At 44.2% G+C, this 15571-nt stretch overlaps 1 protein-coding gene across 6 annotated transcripts in view; it reads left to right on the forward strand.

Annotated features, from left to right (window-relative positions):
• Positions 1 to 15571, forward strand: part of BACH2 (BTB domain and CNC homolog 2) — a 202695-nt gene that overhangs the window by 11953 nt on the left and 175171 nt on the right. Inside the window, exons 1-2 of one of the 6 annotated variants that reach the window (XM_080389328.1) lie at positions 18 to 4040; positions 5476 to 5666. The exons of 2 other annotated variants lie outside the window; for them this stretch is intronic. The gene's annotated coding sequence lies outside the window, so the exon portion shown is untranslated. Of the gene's footprint in view, positions 1 to 17; positions 4041 to 5475; positions 5667 to 11329; positions 11707 to 15571 lie in introns of those variants that run through there. 3 more of the 6 variants (XM_080389330.1, XM_080389333.1, XM_080389334.1) reach the window with 3 other exon arrangements.

Genomic DNA, 15571 nt, shown 5'->3' on the forward strand with positions numbered 1-15571 from the left:
TCGGCAGCCCCGCTGGGGAAGGGGTGGGGGGGCGAAGTTTGGGGGGAGGCTGGCCGGGGTGTGGGGGGCGCAGCGTGGGTTTTCCCCTTCTCCTCGCCGAGCAGCTGTTGCGCGGGGTCAGGCGGGGGGCTGCGCCCCGCCCGGGCGGCCGCGGGCTGTGCTGGCTGCCCGCTCCCCGAAGTGGGAAACACGCGCGTTGCGTAACGGGGAGTGCGCGGCGGGCGCCCCGCTGTCCGTGTGTGCGCTCACACCGCACCGCTCCGCACCGCTCCGCCCGGAGGCCCCGGGCAGCCCCCTCCGCCCAGCGCCGTCCCGCCGCCGCGGCCACCTGCAGCCGCTCGGGGCGAGCGGGCAGAACCCCCGGGCGAGCGGCGGCCCCTGCCCCCCCCCGCGCGGGTTCGGGGGGGATGCGAACTCCGGTAACAGTTTCTTGGATCGTTAGAACGGAGCGTGTAGGCAAGGCAGCGCGCCGCGGGGACGCTGGCTGTCATGAAAGACTCTAAGTGTGAAATCGTGCCTCTCCTTTTGTGGAGCAGGCTATTTTTGTAATGCGGCGGGTGTCTTGCTTCAAACGCTTCAGTTATCGTGAGATCGTCGTGCCCTTGTCGCCGAAGCCCCGGCAGCTCCGGAGTAAACCCCGTTTGTCATTCAATGGTAATAAACGTGAGGCGGGGATGACATCTTATTAAAAATACTCTTCAGGGTGTTGGAAAGATTGGGAAATCGCGGTGCTGCTGTTTGTGCTAGTTGAAGCCGTGTCAGTGTTTTCATGATGAAAGCCCGTTCTCAAAGACTTTGGAACTGTCGCTAAACTTGTGCATATTTTAATCGGGTGGTCCGGGGCTCGAGCTAGAAACCAGTCGGTTTTTTTCAGGCTGGGAATTGTCTGAGGTTCTGCCGTAGACGGTGGAATGCTCAGCAGTTTGAAGAGCGTGGTGGTGCTTGGGTGAAGTGACTCGCTCAGGTACGTAAATACTGAAATTTGAGATAATTGCGTTTGATGAGATGGATAGAATAAAGTGATAAGGTTTCGTCTGAAGCTGTTGTCTACGGGGCTGTTGTAGCAACAGCCTGAAACCAGTGTTCTAGGAGGCTTTACATCTGACAGATAGAAATAAAATTCCACTTCAGATGGGGGCTTGTTCCTTTAAAAGCCCGTGTTGCCTTTTGTACCCACCCGCCTGCCCCCGTCGCTGGGATCTGGGCACTTGTGCAGCAAAATGGATCGGCGTTGTACTTCCCTGCGGTGTACTGAACCTGTGCTTTCAGCATCGTTTTTCACATTTGACCCTCCATCTTCAAAGGCTGTTCTGAAGGTGCTCGGCAAGAAGTGGAAGGAAGCCGTGACTAATTGGAAAAGTAGAAGATTGAAAAATGAGGATCATAGGTCTACTTTTTGTGTTCGTTAGCTCTGTAACACTGGACGAGCCATTCAAACAGATGTACACCAGTACGCTGAGCTGTCAAGTGGACAGGAAAGGTCCCTAGTGATTTTGGAGATGGGGTGGTTGTCAGGATATTTAGAGATGTTTTGCAGAAGTGCTCTGCAGAAGCAGAGTATGCATTTCTGGACAATGCTAGGCAACTCTGCCGTGCAATTTGTGGTTAAACAACTAACATTTTTGAGAACTTTTACCATTGTGATGTGCACGTGGCAAAGGTGCACACATGGGAAAGGTGTGCACAGCAGATACATAACTGATGCACATGCTGACAGATCGGAACTGGTTAATCGTGAGCGATTGTTTATGCCCAGATGTCTCAAACTGGGGAAACAGTACTAGAGCAGGTATTCCTAGTCTTTTTCTGGTGTGGAGGCACATCTGGAGCATCTGTTGGTATTAAGGTGGTGCATGCTGGCAGGATGTGCTGGTGATGTAGGTGGGACACCCTCCTCTCCTTTCTTTGCTTTCTGTCGTTCATTTTGAAGCAAGAAAACACTGTCTGTTCACTCTTCTGTGCTGGGCGTGAAGGAAAGTTGGAGATGGCACCCGAGTTGCTAGTTGAGAGTAACGGTCCAAATCCCAACAAATAGGCATTGACATGACACTCCTAATACGAAGAGATTCTAGTAAATCTTTGACATTGTAGAAGGCCTCAGAGTCTCATTGAAATTGATGAGTTTAGTAAAATCTCCATACTGTATAGCAATCTTGCATATCTCTTTCTGCATGTACATAATTAATAACAAAGAGAGCTGAAAATAAAACCCTGTATAGATGATGTACAGTGTGGAATATGTGACAGAGTTGCTTGCCCTTGTTTATTTTAAAACTTCAATTGCTTGATTTTCTGTTCTGAAGTGTAATAGCTATTTTTCTTAATGAGGCTACAGTATGATTGCCAATTAGTTATTTTCCTCAAGGTTTTCTCTAAAAATATCACCAGCCATGGAAAAAAAAAAAACAACAACCAGCGATCACATTTAAAAAAAAATCCAAGAAGAATAAAAAAAGATGTTTTCTCATTGTGTGTTTGTGACATTCTTTTTGGGTAGGACTTAACATACGCACAGATAAAGGGGAGATCTCTTAGAGCGTAGCTGAGAGACAATTACAGTACTAAGCTGAAAAATGAGATGTGTAACATTAATATATGCAAAGTAATCATTTTGGTAGTAATGACATTTTCATGTAATAAACTGTTGGTGTAAATTGAATAGCATTTATTCTGTGAGGTGAACAGAGTCTCTTGTGATTTTAATTTAGGTGGTATGAACATGGTTTATATATGCAAGTCAAAATGTAGGTGCCTTTTTACTCAAAGGAATGCTCTCTGAATGGCTTCTTAGTTTACAAGTTGCGTGAACATACCTGTAGTGTTTAGCAGATGTGACTTATGTTGGAAGGCATGGATGCTTCCATCTTTCACCTCTGGGTCTGAATTTCCAGGTCTGCTCGTATTGGGTGTGATGGTCCTATATTAGTGGTTTCTGAGTTGAACTGTTAGGGGAAATACACCAATCATTCCATTAATTTGTTTAAGAAAATTTGGATTTAAACTTAAAAGCTTTCTCTAAGTCTGAGTTAGTTCTGCTACTTTCAGTGTTCTTCCTGACCACATACCAAAGAGAATCTTTTTGGTGTTGCAGTTCTTTACTGATATTCGAGTAGATGCCTAAATTATTTTGTTGCAGTAGCTGAATGGGCAGTAGATTTCTATCCCCAGTAACCCCCCAAGATTTTCCAGAACAGTGCTCAAACTGCTTGTTCAGCTTTTTACAAAAAAATGGTCCTCATTCCTTTAAATTCAGCCAAAATACATTAACCTTGGCAGCTGCTTGAATATTACACATTCATTTGAAGCTTGCATTGAGAAGATGTAAAATGTATGAATATTGCCAGCTGAGTTGCAATGTGTTCGTTCTGCTTTTTAGTTAGGCAGAAACATCTTTGTAGTGGATTGAAAAGAGCGCTACTTACTGTGCCACTCTTGGCTATGAATTAAAATTTTAAAGCAGGCAAGCAATGGAATGTATACAGATGCCTTTGTGGCCAGTGATGGACTCAAAGCTCCTAAGTTGCTAGAAGTAATGGTATTGATCAAAGAGCAACCACATGTTCAGAACAGGTAAATAAAAAGGAATGAGAGAATAAGTTTGGGAAAACTTTTATGCTGAAAGTTTACATGTAGAGCAGAGCTTCAATCTGTCCAAAATTGGGCTCGGAAGACTCCTCTCTTGATTGTATCGATCTTTATGCAGAAAGAGCCACAGCAACAACCAGAGGAGCACCAGCTGTGCTGCACTGGCATCTCAGTAGATCAATAGATGTGTCCCTGTTTGGCTTGAAACAAGTTGCCTGCAAAGGCTAACGTGGCGGGGGCTGAACTGCGCTGCTGTGTGGGTGAGAGGGCTGCACTGTGTGTATAGCCCCTCATCCTTCCCTGATCTCCTCTGCCGCTGCTCCCCCTTGGCTGTTTACACTTGCTGGTGCAAACGTGCCATCGGAACAAGATGGGACACTTTAGATTCAGTGCCTCAAAAGAAGAAGAGGAGGAGGTGGTGGTGGCTGCAGGGGCGAGAGGCACCAGGACCTGAGGTATGCCATTTTCTTCTTCTTTTTAGTGTGTAAGGTGACCTGAAAGGGTCAGATTCTCCCAGATTTATTCCCGAGACCTATAATTTGCATACAGCTTTCTCTGCTATTGTATCAACTGAACAGATGCTTGAAAAGCTGCTAGGAACAAAAAAGCTGGGGATTTCCAGTTTACACCTAGTAGGAGTTGCAACAGAAGCTGGAAGCTTATGTTTTTGCTCCTGAGCTTTGAAAACACTCAGCTGGGCTGTGATGGGTAGATGGGTTTTGATGCATAGATTCAAAAGGAGTCTCCCCACCAAGAAAAACAGGAACTCTTTACTGCTTGTGACCATACAGGGCTTCTGGGCTGTGGAGCAGCAATTTTGTTTTTTGCAAAGAGGAAAAGCAGTTATGTCTGTTTAAATAAACAAAATGACCTTCGAGACTTAATTATAGCTACTTCTTATAGCCGACATCCACTGAGGGTGGTTTTATTTTTTCATTAGTGAGCGCTTTAAAATTTAAACCTGAACTAGGAAAACAGGAACTGTAGGTGTGGAGGTGTTCCTTTACCCCGATTTGCATGCAGCCTGTTTTTTTATTTAGTGGGTAGGTGTGTTCACTGTATGTGAGAGCAATTGAACATGTCAGCAGTTTCCTGCAAGCTGCTCTTGCTGACTCACGTGTCTGGTGCAGCTTGGAGCTACCCTTGCTATAAACTATCCACAATAGGAGGCGCAGGCAGAGAGACCGTCAGTGCCGAGCTGTTGTTCAAAGGTTATTTTCAGTTCTCTGGTCATTGCTTTGCTGTGGTTTTCTTCCCCAGTAGTATCAAAATACACTGTCATTTTGCCGGGCTGCTGTTCTCCTAGGTGCATATGTGAAGTAGAAATCCATCGTACCACTGCAGAGGTTGTGCTTAAAGTACAGCTAGGTGCTGCAGATGTTCAGCAGGAATAAACTTCTGGGGTTTATTTTGTTTCTTTTTTTTGTGAATGGGGTGTTACCAAAAAAAACCAAAAAACAATCCCCCCGAGCATTGTTCCCAATTTGGATGTGGCAAGTCCAGCGTATGAATTGTATTTTCCCTTGCCAATTGCAAGCTGTACGGTCTCCTACCCTCCACTCCTTTTTATGGCAGAAATCTTTAAAGCCAGCAAGGAATTCTAATTAAACTTTAAAACAATGGCTTTAGCCATCTTCAGTTTTCAGAATTCTGCTGTTTCTTAGTTTGGTTATTATCTCCTGTGTGGCAGTATCGCTGCCCATTAGCATGAAAAGTTTCCTTCATTTGCATGAAGATGAAAACTTGTGCTCTTGTAAAACTGCTTCTTTATTTACAGCCTCTATTCTGATTACTCATAAGGATCCTAAAATGATAGCTTCTGCTGACTGATGATTTTTAACTGATCTTCTTATTGTGGTTTTTTTCTCTTCTTTCTTTTTCCTTTCTTAGTCGATCACAAAAGCCTTTGCAGAAGCGGAGTGAATTATTCGTCTGCAGTTCTGGATTTACTGTCACTGAGTTTAGATTTGTAGTTGTCCTTTGTGTATTTTTCTTATTTTTGTGGAATGGGACAAAAAACAATCTGTGAAAGTGTGATAAACAAAATCAGCTGGTATAGAACAGGCTTTAATAACAACAAGGTGAGTTCTTGTCACTTGTTTTGTTTTTAGTCAACTACTTTGACCAGTAATGAATAGAAAACCACATTGAAAGCTTTGTAACAGATGAAGAAAATGGGTGTTCTTGGTTTCCGCCAATACAAATGACTCATCAGTATCAGTAGTGTTTCTGTTTCTAATAATAAAACTGTGGAAGACCTTTAAAACGTGTGGTTTTGGCCCCTACTCTTAGTGAAAGGTTGGAAAATATTACTTTGAGCTTCTGTTTTTTTAAAACTTATGGAAGATTTAGCGATTTGCTGTGCAACAGGGGAAGATCTCATACCCTCCCCAAACCCCCTAATTGTAGCACTTCTTGCAGTGCTAAAAATCTTCCCCTCTCCTGTCTCCTCAGCGTTTTGCATTTCACTGCAGTGAGTATTGTCGACACTTAGCCTTGGTGTCAAGAGATGTGCATCTGGAAAATATAATCTATTTATGTTGAGTGGGGGAAGACTTGGCATACTACCTTGTCTTGCTGAGCTGCTGTTCTCCACCTCTCTTCCACTCCATTAGAGAGAGGACAGTAAGACGGCCGAGTGACCTGTTTTGCTGTTGGAGCTGGGGTCAGAGGAACCGAAGAGGAAAGTAAACAGAAAATAGGAGTTGAAGAATAAATGACAACTGCAGGATGTGTTTGTCGTTACCTAGAAGGAAACACACGTCTTCCAGTACTGAAAGTGATACTGAAAAAAGGGCAAATGAGAAAGTGATCTATTAAATTTTTCTTTCTCTCTGTTTGTTTGTTTGTTTGTTTTTGTTTAAGTAATAGTTTTCAAATGTGCTGGCATCCTTTTAGCTGTTTACCTATGAGGCTGAAATCTTTTTCTAAAGACCGCCCCATGTTCAGTGCGGTGAAGGAACCCCTGGCACATACTGCATCTTGTTTGAAACTGTGCCTCCTAGAACATGAGGTTATTTTGTTTACATGTCAACAAAGCATGCCCTCCATGCTGTTACAGTATATCAGATTTTAATTCTTCTACACAAGGTGTTCTACTTTTAATGGCAGTGCAATCAGTGTCTCCTGATCTGCTGCATAGAGAGTGTGACTGCCTGCTTTCAAGTTGCCTGTGTTGTTGTAAGATTTAAAGACTGTAAATGAGGCAGAGCTAGTCTTTTCTTCCTGGTTAAGAGTGAAAATTCCAACAGTTGTGAAACCTTGGTGTTTACTTTCTCTGTTGTTGCAACATTTATACTAGTAAGTTATTCCTTATAACAATGTGATGGTTCCTTGTTTCTTATTATTCTATTTTTAAAAGCAGAGTGTGCTTTTTACAAAATCCATTCTCGGGCAGATTCTCAGTAATATCTAGACCTATCCCAGCCCCCTCCGTGTCACGGGCATGTTTTTCCACTAAATATTTAAATGTATTTATGTAGTTAATTGGGATTGTGCTGTGATATCTTGGGTGTGTTAGTTGCTTGTATAACCAGACTGTGATGGACAGTCTTTGTCTCGTAGCTTCTTACTGGGAGAGGCTCACTAAAAATAGAGGCGCAGAAGCCTGTGAAGATACAACTTTGAAACATGTGAAAATCCAGTTGTTTGTTACATGGCAACAATAAGACAGATTTTGCTATTTTCAGATCGGTATAGTAGAAAATGCCAACTTCCAGCTTAAGGATTTATTTATGGACAGTTCTTACTGAAGTTCACAGAAGAGTAATCGGTAAGGACTGCAAAATAAGGTGTCACTGGCTGTTCAGAGTTCAAGAGGACACAGGTTCAGTGCTCTGATTTCAGCTTTTCTTTAGAAAAGGTTGGCATCAGAAGTGTCGTGAGGGTTGGGTCATGATGCGTCTAAATCTCATCCATGTTCTGAGCTCTGCTGACTCGGAAATGGGACTTGTGTCCAGAATCACTGAGGGCTGCACCTGTCAGGGGTGACAGACACTGTTGCTACTGAATTTTGAGACTATGATTCTGCTCTGCATTGTCTCCTCTCCGTTCCTTGCACTTGCCCCGGCACCTGTCTCATCCCCACAGTGGGCCAGCCCCGAGAGCTAAATCGGCAGAAGATTATTCATTGTATGTATAGGGTTTGTTTTTCTGCTGGTTGGTTTTACTGAGAGTCTGGCAAGGACCTCTGTAAGGGATCAAATTAAACCAAAATTTGTTGAAAGACCTAGAGCTGACCATGGGACCTCTGGTCCCCAAAGCGCAATGACTGTCACAGCATCATGCCCCATCTCCTGAAGATCACACTTGTCTTGCTTTTGCTATGTGGTGGCACTGCAGAAAACCATTAGCAGCTTGTGCCCAGCCTCACCTGTAGCTTGGCAGTAGGAGCTTGTTCCCAGGGCATGGAAAGTTTGGGCTTTTTTAATTTTGGCTTGTATTTGTATCAGACAATTGAAAGAAACGATAGAAGGAAACAGAACTCAAGCAAGTCTTCTACGTTAACAAAATGCAAAAGTATTGTCTTTTGCAAATATTCAAATAACTATTGTTGTTCATACCTGATCCTGGTTGCTGCTGGCCTGATCTGACCTGGTTGTGTCCACCTATCTCCCCTCTGTGATGAGCTCCCCTGAATTTAGGTTTCAACCTTAAGTTACAGCTGAGGAGATGAGCAGACCTGGTGACTGTGGAGACCTTTGTTTGAACCAGGTGACTGCAATCCTAGACCCTCAGGTCTTCCTTGCAACCCTTCATCACTCTGGGGATGATGGCTTTTTCTTGATAGTAGATTTCTGGGTTATTTTCTAGACAATTTGAGTAAGAGATGGGGCTGGGGGGTGGTGGAGTAGTGGTGGTGGCACAGGACCTTTGCTAGGTGGCAAACCTGGATTGCCTCAAGCTGTTGTGCATAGCTTCACCCTGTGTGGCTGCTGGAGCCAGCTGGCCGGTGTCTGGGAGGGGGACAGCACTGCTGGTGTGCTCCCGTGTTCCTGAGCAGTGCCGGTGGGGATTTTATGCAAAGCTGAAAGGTGGCCATGCGTATTGGCCAGACTTTTGGCCAGAACTTGACTAGCAAAAATCAAAGCGTCTGCAGACTTTTGGTTAGGTCCTGCTCTTGAGTGGGGAAACCCAAATTGTGCTTCAGGTCAGCTTCGGGTATCTGCTGTGCCTGAGGTGCTTCTGTGTGTTGAACCTGTAACCTGCCAAATGCTTCTGGCTGCTCAACAATTTAACTTCATTCCAATCCTGTCATTTATTCCTGTAACTGTTACTAAATGTGTACTGAGGGGTAGTGTGGTCCACAACTCACTCACGGTAAATGAAACTTGTGTAGTTTTTTGTAGCTGGAACTTGGTGGCCAGTGCAAATACAAGCACTCTGCAAGGAAATTTTTTGTCTTTTTCCTCTTCTTGTTCCTCTTCGTTTGTCTTGTTATTAGGCTAAAAGTAGAGTCAGTGATTCATTCAGTAATCTGTTTCTTGGACAGTTAGTCATCTGCCAATTAATGTTAACTTTCCACTTTGTTCAGAAAGTGAGTAATGCTTAATGCACTAACCACCAAATTCCAAGCTTAAAAAGCTGTGAGCATCATTTAAGTCATCTCCAAACTTTCTCTTCAAAGTTTTTACCATTCTGTGAGATCAAAGCAAGTAAGGTCTGGCATGCAGTGTGGTACAGCTACAGTCCAATTGTTTAGTCTAGCCCCAGTTATTAACGCAAAACACAAACCTGCAAATGTAATGCACGAGTTCTGTTGTACACCAACCCGTGTGTTACTTAATCAGTGTAATGCTTTGTGTTTTTCTTTGCAGCTCCTACTTTCAAGGGATAAATACTACCTCCCTCCCTTCCCAGACTGCCACGACTTTGTTAATTTATATTGTTCTCTACCTCAACAAATTGAAATGCTATCAAGACTAATTTATTGAAAATAGCTTGGAAGGAGAGCTGGAACTGGTATTAGCTCCCTGCTGCAAATATTTCTGGTGCTTTTCATGATTCTTTTTGGCAGGGAAAAAAGTGATTGTGCTGTTGAAGTGTTATCTATATAGAACTTGAATCTATAAAGCCTTCCTATAGCGATCGGGTAGATGTTTTGATCTCAAGGTGATGCCAGTCATTTCTGAAGATGAACACAGTACTTGTTTGAATCACTTGAGAATTTTTTAACTACTTTTTTCTTTCTTACGGAAACTGGAGTAGCATAAAGAGTAACAAGGTCAGTAATGTCACGGGAGAACTATATAGGACCAAAGTCTTTACAGTCTGCTCTAAAATAACATGAAAGGGCTGACTGCCGTGCTCAGCAGCAAAGGAATTCAAAGTGCAGGAGAGATTTGAGTGCTACGGGGGGTAGGGTGAGGTGGGGGTGGTAAACATGGGTACCAAAAGTGGTTTGCTTGGCCCAACATTTTCCTTGTTCCTTCTTCAGGCACCTGTTGTCCTCCCTCACAACTTCAGTCCATTTCTTGCAGCAAAGTCATTGTCTCTGTGTGCAATTACCCTGTGGTGCAGATGGTTTTAGGGTGTCCCCGGTGCTACAGTTCTGTAAACAGGCAATATAAAAGCCAGTGGGTGGGAAGGAATAGCCGTTTGTGGTAGGGTCTGTAGGCAGCCTGTGGCCACCTCCTGCCACAGTGTAATGGGGTCACAGCAGAAGTCTGTCGTGCTCTGCATTTGTCAGAATAAGCAAAAAATCACTTGGTCTGGAGGAAGAGTTAGGGAAAAATCCATTTCTCTGTTCCTAGAATCCGGTTCCAATCCATGTAAATGCACAAAACATTCTGGTCACCATGTTCCAGTTTGAAGAATTATGGCTTCTGAAAGGTTTTTTCTTGCAGACTGATTTTGCACGCCAGCGAGCTTGAGTAGTTTGATTACGCTCTGGACAAACAGCCATGCTGGGGGTGCTTATTTGAACCCCAGCCTTTGGGATTTGCCCATCCAGATTACCTGCAGGTTTTCCAACATCAGCAGTGCTAGTTAATGCACTTGCCTCTTTAGATGGATTGCAACTATCATATTTTAAAAATTACTTGTTTCTTGTTATGTATTAGTTTCAGCTGTTGAGCTTTACTTTTCAGGAGCGATGCTGGGTTGGAATTTGAAAATTTCTTGGGTGTGTCTGCTTCTCAGTTGGCTCAAGTGTGAGCAGAGCTTTCACCTGCATTTGGTTGAAAGGCATCCAGGAGCCAGTCTGTATGACTGCTGCTCCCCTGCCTGATCTCAATTTTTTTTTTTTTTAAAGGAAGTAATACACACAGAGATGAGAATTGGTGCTGTTTCATTGGGTTATGAGTAAACTGAAACTGAGGAATGCCTTTTCTTCCAGACTTCTACTCTGGACCTCCAGTGGTCAATGCCAGGCTGCAGACCTTGAGTGCTGAACTGGCACCGGAGGAGACGGGCACCTGGCTTTCACAGGGGTGCACAGTGTTTGGGGGTTGCTTAATCACTGGGTTTGGGACTTCAGGTTTCAGGTCACCTGGACAGGGCAGAGGAGGCTTTACAGGATTTACAGCTGTATTTGGTCTAACAGTTGCACAGCTGTTTTCTTTGGCTAGTTAGGAGACTGTGGCGTGAAGGAGGGATGACCCAGTGCCTGAAACCTTGTAGCTGTGGAAGCCCAGGTAAGGGCAGTGGTGACTGTTGCAAAGATGAAATTGTATTCAGGGCATTTTCATCTGAGAATTCTGCAAACACCCCTCCCCACCCCCCCCCCACCCCCCACCCCCCTTCAGTTTGTTTCTTGACTGTAAAGTTTTGGACACTCCCGTGAAGATGGGCATGCTTGGTGTCATCCTCCTGCGCAAAGAGGTGCCTGAGGAGGCACAGCTGGGTGAGGGTTCTCCCCGGTATTTATAGAGGGGTGTCTCCTGCCCCAGCTTGCTCTGCAGGTGTGCTGCTCGGTCGGTTAAAGAAACCACGGATTGAAATGATCGCGGGAGTGAAACAGTTTACAAATAGCTTTTCAGTGTTTGTTTTTATTTTTAACTCCTTCCCCACCTACGGGTGCCTCCCCTGGCGTATTGGCGAGGCTGAAACAGCTCAAGGAGGGAAAATCGTTGTTGCAGAATATGCAAAGTGCACCAAGAGTTTCCAGAGGACCCTCGGAAAGTGAGTTGCTTTCGTAATGGCAGAGATCCTGCACCTCTTCCTTCGCCGAGCCCCGCTTGTTCCCTTCTGCTCTTTGTTTATTTGGGGTTTACAGGGGTAAAACTTCGGTGGCTGCTGGGTTTTTTTCTGAGAGGTAGATTGCATGCTGTTTGGTTTTTTTTTTTTGGTTTGTTTTTGTGTTTTTGTTTTTTTTTGTTTTTTTTTTTTAAGGGCTGACAACTGATGAAAAGATATCAATAGCAACATATTTGAAGCCAGTGGAGGCAGGGTGCCCTTCTGGAACCTGCAAGGAGAACTCCTGGAGCCAGGTCCTGCTGCCTGGGCACTGGCTCCCGGTGTCTCCAGCAGTGTGGTCCCCACAGCTGGCCACCATCTTTCAGGCACTTGGTGTGTGCCCCTTTTGCCCTAATTTTAGCTTATCGCAGAGGAGTGATCTTAAGCATACTGCCACATCTGAGCATGAGAGGAAACTTAGACATTTTTCTCTCTCTTTTCTTTTTTTTTTTTTTTTTTTTTTTTAATTTATTTTCCTAACCCATGTTTGATTGCTTGTGGAAAATTCTGCTCAAACGGGTGAAATTTCTTTGGGTGTTTAATCTCAAAACCGCAGCTCCCAATAGCCAGGACGCACTGGTGGTAATGCCCTGCTTACAGCCTTTTTCCAGCAGTGAGTAGGTGTGAGTGGGAGGGGAGAAAGGGGAAGGACACGTATGGGATAGAGGGGTATCTCTTGCCTCTTGGGTTGCTTTTCTGGTTTGTTTCCTAAATTTAAAAAAAAAAAAAAAAAAAAAAAAAAAAAAAGTCTGGCTGCCTGCAAAGTAGGTTAATCATTGCAGAAAGACTAAATGGTGGTACTCCGTGTGTGTTATTTTCATACGTGTGCCGATGGCTGCGTGCGTACTTTGCGGCTGGTGCAGCGTAGCTGGAAAGTATGTGGGAGCTTGTCTGCTTCCTCTGAGGCTGCTACAGGTGGTCGGAGGAGGGTGGGGGGCGGAGGAGGCGGCGCTCGGGCGAGGTATGACACCCGCTTCCTTTGGCGTGTGTTGTCGTGCGCTCGAACCCGCTGCCTCGCTGACAGCCGGGCGGCTGCAGGTCGTGCCCACAGTTTTTCGTCTTTGCTCTTACTGATTTGCTGTTGTAGGTTTATGACTTAGGGTTGTGGTTTAATATGCCCTTTTTAGGTATGCAAAGTGTTTAAAATTACCTAGTGTTGCATTTTTTCTTTTTTTCTTTTTTTGTTGTTTTGTTTGTTTTTTCTTGACATGGCCTTTTTTATCTTTAAAAGTTTTCACAGCTTTTAGAAGGCAAGAAGCCTAACTTTTATTTTAAAAGAAAAAGGTTTTCCCTGATCGTTACTCGTCAGCTACAAGTATGCGTTTTTTGCCTTTCAAAGATAGTTTTTTGAGATTAAATAATTTCATAGCCTTTAAGGTTTAAATATCTAATACAAACTGTTGGTAAGCCTTAAAACTCAATAAAAAGGAAGCTTAAATACCCAGAGTTTGTGAGGTATTTAGACGAGATGCCTTTCTTCTGCAGCCGTACCCAAGGAAGCGTGGTGTTAACATTTGCAAGTACAGATTTGTTTCCTTGCAATTTTGAAATCTTTACTTGGGGGCCTGTAATTTTCCTTAACTGTTCGGGTGCTGCTTAATGCCTCGGATATTTGTTGAGTGTATTGCATGTGTGCTCATATTCCCTAACGTTTTAGATGAAATGCTATAGCTTAGCAAGCTGCACTGCCATTATGCTAATGGTGAAGATAAAATTGCACGTGCTAGCTTGGGGGGGAGGTGGTAATGGAAGGGAGGGGGACCTGTGTGGACCTACGCTTAGATGTACGTCTCATTGATGTAACACCTTTCTTAGCAGATTGTGCAGCTTTAGTGCCTACTGATTACCTTTTTTTCCTTTTTTCTTTTTTCCTTCCCCACCCCAGTTCATGTCCTGTTCTGCCATGGAGAGGATAGAATTTACCTGCTCCTCTTCTTAGCGAAGAAAGGGGTGTTTTCCCCATGCAGATACTTGGAATATCCAGCATCAGCTGGTGGTTGACAGGAGCTCCAAATGCTCTGCTCCAGGGGAGCTTGAGCCAGATGAACTGTCAACTGTAGCTAGTAGATATCAAGCAGAGGTGTAGAGCAGTCTTTCTGATGTTTGTGCCACCTTGTATCTCGTCGTTAATTGAGACTGCAGCTAAAGGCCCCACAGTAGTTCTACACTGTGTGTTTGACACTTTTGAAGATGATGCGCAACCATTGTGGAAGTGTTAAGGCTTGATACATGTTTTGAAAAGAAGTAACTGCAGGGAATTCTAATGCTCCACAAAGATGTAGCAAGATAGGGGAATCATTAGCAAAGTCATACAGAACTGAATTGATTTAATTTGGGAAAAGGTGCTGAAAGTCTTGCAGTGTTTGGCTCAAGTTCATCTCCTGTAGAAAGACTGCTTAGCTGTTGTTTCTTGTGTATGATTTGCTTTGCTCTTGAGGTGGCCAGTCGGTCTTTGTGACCCTACAGTCCACTTGTCAAAATCTTTGTATGGTTCATGTCTCCTGGGCATCCATCCTTGAGAGCTACAGGAGCTCTGAGAGCAGCTCAAGGCAGAAGGTGCCAGTCCTTCTCTGGAGGATTTGCTGCTCAGTGCTGCCTTGCTGGTGGTCCTGGGGGCTCAGCAGCTCCTGTGGACTTCACCCATCTCAACACCGGCAGGGCAACGGCCGGTCCCTGCAGCAATTGAGCCCTCACATCTCTTGGGTGACACAGTCTGTGGGAATGGCCCCTGAACTGCTCAGGAGGCAAAGACTGGCCACCCTGATTGAGGGACTGTTTGCAAAAAGGAGCAAGATGAGGGAGGCTGAGTTGAAATAGACATAAATGTTGTGTGCAGCTGCCAGGCTGGAATTGTTGGATTAGAAAATGAGAGAGAGAAGGTCATGCAAAGCCAAGAAGCAGCTGAGAAAAAAATCAGAAATTACACAAAGGGTAAAAAATGAGAAGTCAAAGCCCTGTTCTCTGTCACATTGGAAGGGGGAACACATAATTAAAACTCCCGTGTTGAAGTAGGTGATGTAGGAATTGAAACACATACCTGTTCCAAGTTGCTGCTTTCTGTGCAACCTCACTTCAAAATTAACTCTACCCAAAAAAAAGAGCTGCCTGCATACAGGAAACCAAGTTTTTGACTAGAAGATACAGTAAAAAGACAGGGTGGGGCATATATGTCCTTTATTGTAGGAAAGCAAAAGAAGAGGGTATGCTGTAAAGCATAGTGAGTGAATCCATGTTACTCTCCCTTTTTCAGCATGAGTTCAGAAGGTATCTCATAGGTGCTCGCAAGATATGACACTGAGGCTTGAGCAGTTGGTGTGGGAGTTAGTGTCCCATTTAAACCCTGCCATTTTGCCATCCGTTTGGTGAAAAGGGGACTTAGCAGTTGCAGGGAGTTTTGAAACATTTGAGTCTCCAAAGCAACACAAGCATTTAGTTCGGTACACAGAACTTATACGCTGACCAGAGGCTTATGGCAAATACAGTTCTAATTTTATTTTTTTAGAGGTCCTACTGGTAGACATAAGTGAAGCAGATCAAGATCTTGCTGTGGTTGCAAGCTGTGGCAGAAAAATTAGCACCACACTTTCCAGTGGAAGCAGAATAGAAATGTAAAGTCTGCCAATTAAATTGGAAACAGCTCTTAATTTCCCCTCTTCTCCTCCTCCCCCAAAGGATGAATGGCTTACTCTTCTGGATGGAACTTTGTGCAATGACTCATAGTTTTATATGGATTAGTGTGAGTATGTAGGTGAGGGAGACGCTGGTATCTGAGAAACTATATATAGTGCCTAGGAGAAGTGTCCTGGAATGC

This window comes from Falco punctatus (genome assembly GCF_963210335.1).
Source record: "Falco punctatus genome assembly, chromosome: 5".
In the NCBI taxonomy this organism is placed as follows: domain Eukaryota; kingdom Metazoa; phylum Chordata; class Aves; order Falconiformes; family Falconidae; genus Falco; species Falco punctatus.